This window comes from Neomonachus schauinslandi, chromosome X (assembly GCF_002201575.2).
Source record: "Neomonachus schauinslandi chromosome X, ASM220157v2, whole genome shotgun sequence".
Classification (NCBI taxonomy): domain Eukaryota; kingdom Metazoa; phylum Chordata; class Mammalia; order Carnivora; family Phocidae; genus Neomonachus; species Neomonachus schauinslandi.
In genome coordinates, this window is record NC_058419.1 from 50,073,902 (window position 1) to 50,083,115 (window position 9,214).

At 37.0% G+C, this 9,214-nt stretch overlaps 1 pseudogene; it reads right to left on the reverse strand.

Moving 5' to 3' along the window:
• Positions 1-4,995: 4,995 nt before the first annotated feature.
• Positions 4,996-8,740, reverse strand: LOC110575216 (annotated as a pseudogene).
• Between the last annotated feature and the right edge of the window lie 474 nt (positions 8,741-9,214).

Genomic DNA, 9,214 nt, shown 5'->3' on the forward strand with positions numbered 1-9,214 from the left:
ATTTCTTAAAGGAAAGTAGAAGTTGGCCATGTGGAATTTTCTAGAAGTTGCCTTCATTTTGTGACAATAACTCTTCTCTGTTATGAATACATTTAATATTTTTGAATGAGGGGCAGCCTTAGAAACTGAACAGACTATTACCCCAAGGTTTTTTAAAGGAGAATGATAGTTCTCTGTCATACTCCAAAAACAAATACCTTTTAGTCAACAATAAAAACCATACAGTGCTCATGAAATTGCACGGGAAAACAATGATTCTGCCAAGAACAAACAGAAAGGTAAAAAGTTAAGCCTCTCTGCAGTTCTTGTTTTTCCCCAAGTGCTAGAAGTGTTGGCAGACATGTGTATGCAGGGCCCTGATAATAAGCAAATGAACACATTTAACCTCTGGGCCAGATAAGCTGTATCGAAGAGTCATGTCTGATTGTGTAATGTCTAGGGGAAGCCACACAAGATGTCAGTACAAACTAGGCTGGTATCCATCAAATATTAGATTCACCAGCTTCTAGGAAATGCATTACCATCCAATTAAGTGACTATCTAAAAGGAAAAAAAATAAGATAATTCTGTTTCATTAAGCTATTGCTTTTGGAAAGTGTGTTTATAGAAAGCAAAATTATCAAGTTAGGAAGTATTTATAGAGATAATTTAGATGAAATTTCTCAATTTACAAATGGGTAAACTGAAATCCAGTAAAGGGAAATAATTTCCTCCAGGAAAGTGTATAGAAAAGCAAAGACCTACCTGACTACTGCTGGATCTAAATATGCTTGGGTAGAGCTGTTTGCAAAATATTGCAACCAGGGCGCCTGGGTGGCTCAGTTGGTTAAGTGACTGCCTTCGGCTCAGGTCATGATCCCGGAGTCCCTGGATCGAGTCCCGCATCGGGCTCCCTGCTCGGCAGGGAGTCTGCTTCTCCCTCTGACCCTCCCCCCTCTCATGTGCTCTCTCTCATTCTCTCTGTCTCAAATAAATAAACAAAATCTTTAAAAAAATAAAAAAATAAAAAAATAAAAATATTGCAACCAGCCTTCCTGAATACCATTCTAGATTGTTCTCCACTGGAGACTTACTAATTCTTATTCACAATATAAAATATTCCCTGACATTTGCACTCAGGGCATTCCATGAGGAAAGCAAAGTAGCTATTGCAGGTAACAAAGATATATACAAAAGAGGCAAAGGTCAAATCAGAAATGATTCAAATTTACTTATGAATCTAAACCCAACTTAAACCCATGTGAATCAAAGTATGTTCTTACAATTTGAGCATAGGGCTATAATCATCCTCATTCTGTCTTACGTAAAACATATTTTGCTCAGTAGCAATATTCCTATCTAGTAGCCCAAAATAACAAAGAACGCCCCTTTTAGCCTTATTTTAAGCTATGTATACCATTCTGGTCTCACACTCAATGTTACACCCTTTCTTGCCATAGAAAGAGTACCTCATTCTGTCATTCACTAGCCATACAACTTTGGGCAACACATTTAATTTATCTTGAGTTTCAATTTCCTCATCTGTAAAGGACTGTTTCCAGAAAGAGTTAAATAAAGTCAGTATGCAAAAATGCTTGATATGTAGTAAGGGTTGCATATACACAATAGTTGAATATGAATGTTTGGGAAAACATTATTTTCTGATACCAACCTGGAATTGGTTCATGGAAAATAAAATAGGATAAAAACAGAAAACGCTCTTTTTTTAGGCTCATAAGGAACCTTAAAACAATGGAGTATCATAGTAGTAAAAACATGAATAAAATAACGTAACCTTGCCCTGTTTCATAGACCTGGGTTTATCACTAGCTAATTCCCTCTTCTTGTATAAGATTATATGTGAATTAAATATCTTAAGCTGGGACAACCCTGGATGCTTTATAAACAGCATAAGTATCAGTGGATATTAAAGTCATACATATATATTCATACACATAAGTGCACATACACATATACACACATGCATTAGGGATTACCATGAGAAAACCTAGCCTAATGCTACATTTGGTTTAAACTGTGAGTTTTCTCAGTTAGTGACTATTGTTTACAAGGAATAGGAACTGATTCAAGCTGGCTTAAATAGAAAAAAAATCAATAAAAGTTTGCAACAAACAATCTCATGGAAATCCAAGGGCAACCAACAAAGCACAGTCAGGACCCTAGGAACTGAAAATTTACCTGTTAAATCAGAAACCATGGTTGTTTACTCTGTCTCCAAAAAAGGCTCTCTCATCTCTGTCTCTCTGCCTCCTCTCTCAACTCACTTCCTTTGCTTTCATATGGCCCAATTTGGCTGAAGCAGCCATTCACATCAATCATTCACCAATTTTCTAACTAGATATGTATCTTATTTCAAATTCTTGAGATAGCGGGTTTAGCCCATGGACTGGCATCTTGGGGTATGTCTAATCAGGTGTGTCTAGGGGTAGGAGAGTGGAATGAAAAGTCACTTAAGTATTCCATTCTTCTGAACAGTACCGGCTATGTTAAAAGAAGTTGGACTTAGGCAAACAACTCAATTAACATGACATTTTTGCTGCTCCCAAACCATGACCTTGAAGACGAAACAAACCTTGAAGTCATGAGTTTCTTTTTCCAAATGAAATAAGCCTGAAAAGCATGGCATTACAGAGTTATTGGTTTATGCTAACCTTGACATGTAAATCATTCTCAGCATGCCAATCACATTATATCATCATTAATATCATTTTTATGCTAAAAACCTTATAATCCAATAAGTAGGATTCAGTAGTTCATGATTAGTCAAAGTGATTGAAACAACCATTAAAATATGTTGTGTATCTTAAATATTTTAACAAATATTTTTTGATAACAGATTGATTAGTGGATAGCCTCTCTCTTCTAGAGCTTAATATATGGATTCCAGGGTATTTTTTTCTATCCTCCAGCTTTTTCCTTACGTATGGGTTGACTTTTGGAGTTTTGTATTATCTTGCTTGCACAAGCCACAACCATAATAATCTCTAGGTTGGGTTCCTTTAAAGTGAAATAAAAACTTAAAAGACCTATAAAAGGAAGTGACAAAATATTAAGTTTATTTCAAAATAATTATGATGGAGGAGTGAGTGGGGTATAGCTGAAACAAGATTGGACAGGTATGGGTAATTGTTGAAGCTGGGTGATGAGAATATCATTTTAATTATATTAGACTCTAATTTTAGATATGTTTGAAATTTTCCATAAAAGAAAAAACATGAAGCAATCTGAATGTAGACTCTCTTAATTATTATAATTTCCCCTATCTTTTACTTTTCTCTCACCTACACCTAATTTGACAGATTTTTTTTAGCACCCTGCCTTTTCTAAGTCTTTCAAGGGCATTCAACCTAGATTTTAATGAAGCAACAACTCACTTTGCATTCATATTTCATCAGTTTACATAATATTTAATTAAATCACATAATCACATCATCATGTACAACTGACATAAATAGATTTGGAACAAACTCAACTAATTTGCAGTATGCATACAACACAATTGGTTGAATTATCTGGGCAAACTAGACACTTCTAAGCACACTACTAAGCACAGGCAGTTAGTGTACTATGGCCATTGGTCATTGGGTCTTACTGAGTGTCAATTAACCCAGCAAGCTGCTTAAGTGGAAGTTCACTAAGAGAGAATCTCTTGTGTTGTTACTATTGTTATTATTATGATTTCCTACATTTTTCAAACTAAAATTCTAACTTAATTAATCCTCTTTCACGATCTCAAACTTGGGAAAGTTGAAGACTTATACTTGCCTCAAATGACCTTCTGGACTGTAACAGAGGCAATGGGTGCAGCTCTTTCAACTGCTTATATTTGGCAAGCACAGGGGTTGGGGAATGTTTCAATTGTATTCCTATTGTGTTTTTCTGCTTTCTCACAAACTCTCTGGTTTAGCTTGCTCATTTAAAAAAATAGAAGTTGGGTTGTTTTACAGACATTGGCTTTGGCAAGAAGCCTGATTACATTTGCTAAGCCTCCTAGTAGCAATATCAAGGAATTAATTAAAATGCTGAGACCAGAGTTCCTACCCAGAGAGATAAAGAATGAATGTGCTGTAGTCCCCAGCTTTAAGTTTCTGCATTTGTTGAAATACCTTCAGGAAGTAATTCAGTTATTTCACTCTGCAGGGTGACAAAAGGTGATATGACACACCAATTTTTTTTCTTAATGATAAAACTGTAGGAACCAAAATGCTCTCTTTCTCCTCCTCCCTCCATGACACCTCATAAAACTGCTTCCAGAAAGAACTAGTCATACTTTTGAGTTTCTTTTATCAAACTCATGCCTGCAGGTGTTGGAAAAGACTGCTTTCCCTTTGTTTAACCACTTTAGTATGACTAATTCATGAACACACAGGAGCAAGGCAATTTGCTCCTCAATTTTCCATCTCGGGTATGCAGCAGCAGCATGCATTCTGAGTCATGCAGAGTCCACTCTTCAGAATGTGTGTTGTTAGCTCAGAGGGGCTAATAATCAAATTAGGCTGCTAACAAATGGCAATTTATAATGCTGAAACTAATGAGAGGTCAAAGAACTAAACTCTGCAAGGAGTTTTAATTATCTTGTTCTTTGTGACTCCACAAGAACACTTTTAAAGGAACACTGGCACAGTATTCAACTGGTACTTTTAGTTTCATTAAGATTTACATAACTTATTACATAAGTGGAAAATATGCACTCTCTTTCCAAGTAAAACAGGGATCTAAAACATTCTTTTCAGGGTTGGAAAGCAAGCACTGTTTTGGCTTGATGTTCAATTAGAATACCATTCATGGAATCCTTTGATTCCCATAGCACTGATGAATGGAGAAACACAGAACCTCTCTACAAGGGAAATCTCTAGATTGGACAGAATATAGATACTGAAGAACTGTAGTAAACAAAACAACAATAATTTTTTCTTTCCTTGCTTCCTGTGCCATTTCACTTATTTTTTACTTCTTTTTTTCCCAGTTTGTTTGTGTTTATTGATGCTATGATGCTTAGGTCTTGACCACAAAGTTCTGCAGTGGGTACAGCTTTTACTTCTGCTGCTGCTTCTTGGTCTTCAGCTTCTCCCATGCTTGCTAAGTGCATGCCATGTGTTTTCTTGGTCTGAAGATCCAGAAGTTGTACTTCTTGCCCTTGTAGAATTTTCTGAGGTTCATCCTTCTGAGTGTGGTTAATAATGGTGAGAATGCAGGCAATGGATTTTTAAACAACTCAGATCTTTGGAGAGCTTGGATGCCATAATGCTTGCCACTTTGGTGACATGAAGCTGGAACAACTCCAACTTCAGGGCATCCAGCTGTTTCAGCTGCTCCTTTTTCTTGCCAGAAAGATCTAACTTTGTCAATGGCTACACAAGCCACCACCACCTGTTCTGAGGAAAAGAGCTTTTTTTACTTCTTATTTGTACTTTGCTCTGTCACATGTACATCTACACACTCCACCACGACCACCACACCCACCATTTCTGCAGGTCAAAATTCTCTTCATCTTTCATGGCTTAACTTCTTTTTGGGCTGTGTTTGAAATGGATTTGTTTATTTATTTTTTGTTTGGAGGGGAGTGGCAAAATTGATTAACCAAAGAAAGTTACAATATCAACTGAATGTGGAATCTCTCATGCAAAAATAAAAACAAAAAGCTGTTATCCTTAAGCTAGAGAAAAGATTAATTCAGAAGCATTGGAGATGTTAGCATCAATAGACTGTGATCACTGCTGGTCTGGAAAGGCTTTTGCTACCAAAATGGTTAATTGTTCAAAGGTAATGTTCACCCATGAAGCCTACTTAAAGCCAAAGAATGCATCTGGGCAGGGAGTTTTCTTTTATCAATAACTGTGTCAATAAAACGGCAAATGGAACACAGGAAAATCAAGCATGTCCATATCATCAGGGTAGTAAAACAACTAGCCCAGAGCATTGAAGGGTCTGGGTTTTTAACTAGATGCCCTTATTGTTGAAAAAAGAAATGTTAAAGTATGAAAGCAAATCCAACAAGGAAAATGGGACCAATGCAAACAACAAAAACTTTCTTCTTCAAAAGGAAAACAAAATCTGGAAATTCTTCTGCCAAATTTGTCATCATCACACTTTGCCATGTGACATTGCTTCATTGTTTGTTTAAATTGTTAACTTAATTGCTTTATGAGGCAGTGTAGCTTAAAGTTTAAGACCATGAGCCATAGAGTCAAACTAAATCCCAGTTCCATCACTTACTAGCCACATAGTCTTGGGTAGGTCACATATTTCTTTCTAAGCCTCAGCATCCTCATTTGTAAAACTGGGATAATAGCAAGGCAGCAAGAGTCCAAGCTTTGGAGCCAAAATGCTTGGTTTCAAATCCTCTGTTCTACCACTTACTAGCTGTGTGACCTTGAGCAAATTGCCTAACTTCTCCATAGCTCAGATCCCCCCTTTAATAAAGTAGGACTCATTGATTTTCAGGACCTCACAGGGTCATTGTGAAAATTACAGAATATGTATAAAACACTTGATAAGAGCTTAATAAATGTAAGTCATTAGTACCTACGTACTAATAAGTGAATGAGTAAATGAATGAAAAGCTTTTAAGCTCAGTATAGTAAGTGCTCAATAAGTGCTAGCTTTTGTTATGTGTTTTCCTTTTGACTCTCCAACTAGCTTTTAAATTCCTAGAAGACAGGTCTTCTATTTTTTTCTTGATACTATATTGTTTAGCACTGTGTTATATGCAAATAAGAGTGGCTCAACAATAGCCAAAGGAAAGAGTAAAGAAACAAGTCCTCATGCAAAAGTAGAAACTCAAATATCCGAACTGTAGATTCACAAGCCATGAATAGATTGGGTTTATTAAAATTGATGGTACAGGTCAGATAACATTTTGGCAATTTATAAATATCATCAAGAAATAATTTGACATTCAATTTCTTAATTGTGTAGGGGGGGAAAAATCATTTTCTTTCTACACTTCTAGGTTCGTGGCTACACACTAATATTTGATGACCACAACTGTATTATAGCAATTTTTGAAGAAGGTGGAACCCACCTCTATAACAGTTGTGTAGATATAGAAAAGCAGAAAGAAAAAGTGAAAGAAGAATTTAGCTGAAGTAACTAATCTGCCCCAGACCCAAAGAGTGAAGCTGCAGCCTGAGAGGTAAACACTGCAGTTAATTGGAGCATTTTTTTAAAAGACATTTATTTATTTATTTATTTATTTATTTATTTATTTATTTATTTTTATTTATAAGAGAGAAAAGAGAGAGAGAGTGCAAACAGGGGGAGTGGGTGAGGGAGAAGGAGAGGGAAAGAGAATTCCAAGCAGACTCCACGCTGAATGCAGAGCCTGACTCAGGGCTCAATCTCATGACCCTGAGATCATGACCCAAGCTGAAACCAAGAGCCAGCTACCCAACCAACTGAGCCATCCAAGCACCCCATAACTGGAGCATTTTAATACCAGAATAAGGTAAAAAAGAAAAAGGAAAGAGGAAAGAAAGAAGAAAGAAAGAAAGAAAAAGAAAGAAAGAAAGAGAAAAGAAAAGAAAGAAAAAAGAAAAGAAAAGAAAAGAAAAGGCATCCAGTAATAGAAGAACAGAAAGATTCAAGGAAAGGGACTGATTTACAAGAAAAGGTGAAAGGGATTTAAAATGTGGCCTAAGTGATCACCAAGCAGGGGTGTGAGAACAGTTTATAAATGTTTGAATCATATACTATGATTCAAAAAGGAGAAGGAATTTGTTAAATAAGAACAAGGAGGGATAATTAGACATTAAGAGAATATAATTGACCAAATTCTCATTTCACATAAGTCAACCTAAGCATTTCTGCTCTGCATATCCTATGCACCTTTTGCCCTAAGGGATATTCTCTGATCTTCCCCTCCCCAAAAGAGGCCTGAGCATCACTCCAATGTTTATGTCTTTGTTCACACACACTCTTCTGAAGGGAAACAGAATATGCCACTTGAAAATGTGCCTCTTTAACATAAGGATTATTTTGAGCTGATTGTTTTTGAGGCTACAGACACAGGAGGATCTCTGAAGACAGAATAGAAGTTGCCCTTTTGTTAGGAAAATTTACATTTATAAGGGAAATCTCCATTTGTAAGTGTCTGCCTCTCTCTACCTGGAAGATAAGGATGACCATAAATCACCAGAGAATTTTACCAAAGGAAAAGGCACAATTTAAATCTGCATAACAAACCTTACTTACCCTTGTTTACTGCACTTTTCCTGGTAACCTCACATAACTGCCTCTCCACCCACCCTGAGATTTTTTTCTTGTCTTTAGATAAAGATCATATTTAAAGTGGTAGCTTGGGCCACTTTGGGGGATTTGACTTGCTGTTCCTGGGTCTCTCCCTATGTATACAGGAGGTATACATTTTATCAAACATCTGTTGTTTTTCTCTTATTAATCTGTGTTTATTACAGATGGGTCTCAGCCAAGAACCTAGAAGGGTAGAGGAAAAATTATTTTTCCTCCCTTCCAGCTCTTGGGAGTTACCCAGGCCAGTGTGCCTGTTGTGTGTCCTTTCCAAAATTAGAGCTAGATTCCCACTCCCCCAAGGGAAAGCCCATAGATCTAGTAGCCTTAATACCTTAGGAGCATTATAGAAGAATCTGCACTGGAGCTGAGAAGACCTCCATTTTGAGGAGCTGAGAAACTGATTGGCAACAGGGTCACACTCTGGCAAAACTGACAGTAGTAATAATGAAGAATAGTCAGAAGAAAGGCAGGTAGGGACAAGGGGCCCCATCCTAAGAGGAAACCACCCTTAAAAGGATTTTATACCACTGTGGAAGGAGCCCTCCACCCTTTACCACATGAACAACTACCTGATAGGTAGATGAACGTGTGGATAAAAATCTGATTGGGTGACAGGTGCATGGAGGGTTAATCAGATTAAAACAGCCCACCAACAAGCCCATAAAACTCCTAGACTTAGAAATTCCAGTGGCAACCCCCTCGGGTCCCCTTCCTCTTCAGGAGCTTTGTACTATTGCTCAATAAACTTAGCTTTACTTTTGCTCAATAAACTTTGTTTTGCTGCCCACCACTCTTCGTCTGGTCTACCTCTTCATTCTTCACAGTGATGTAACCAAGAACCATGGGCACTAAAGAAAAAAAAAATGCTTCAACAGTAAAACTTCTTCAGCAATCTTTTTGTTCCACCCCCAGGTCCAGATTTTCAGATATCTCAGAATATATAAGTAGGTCCTTCCGGTAAGAG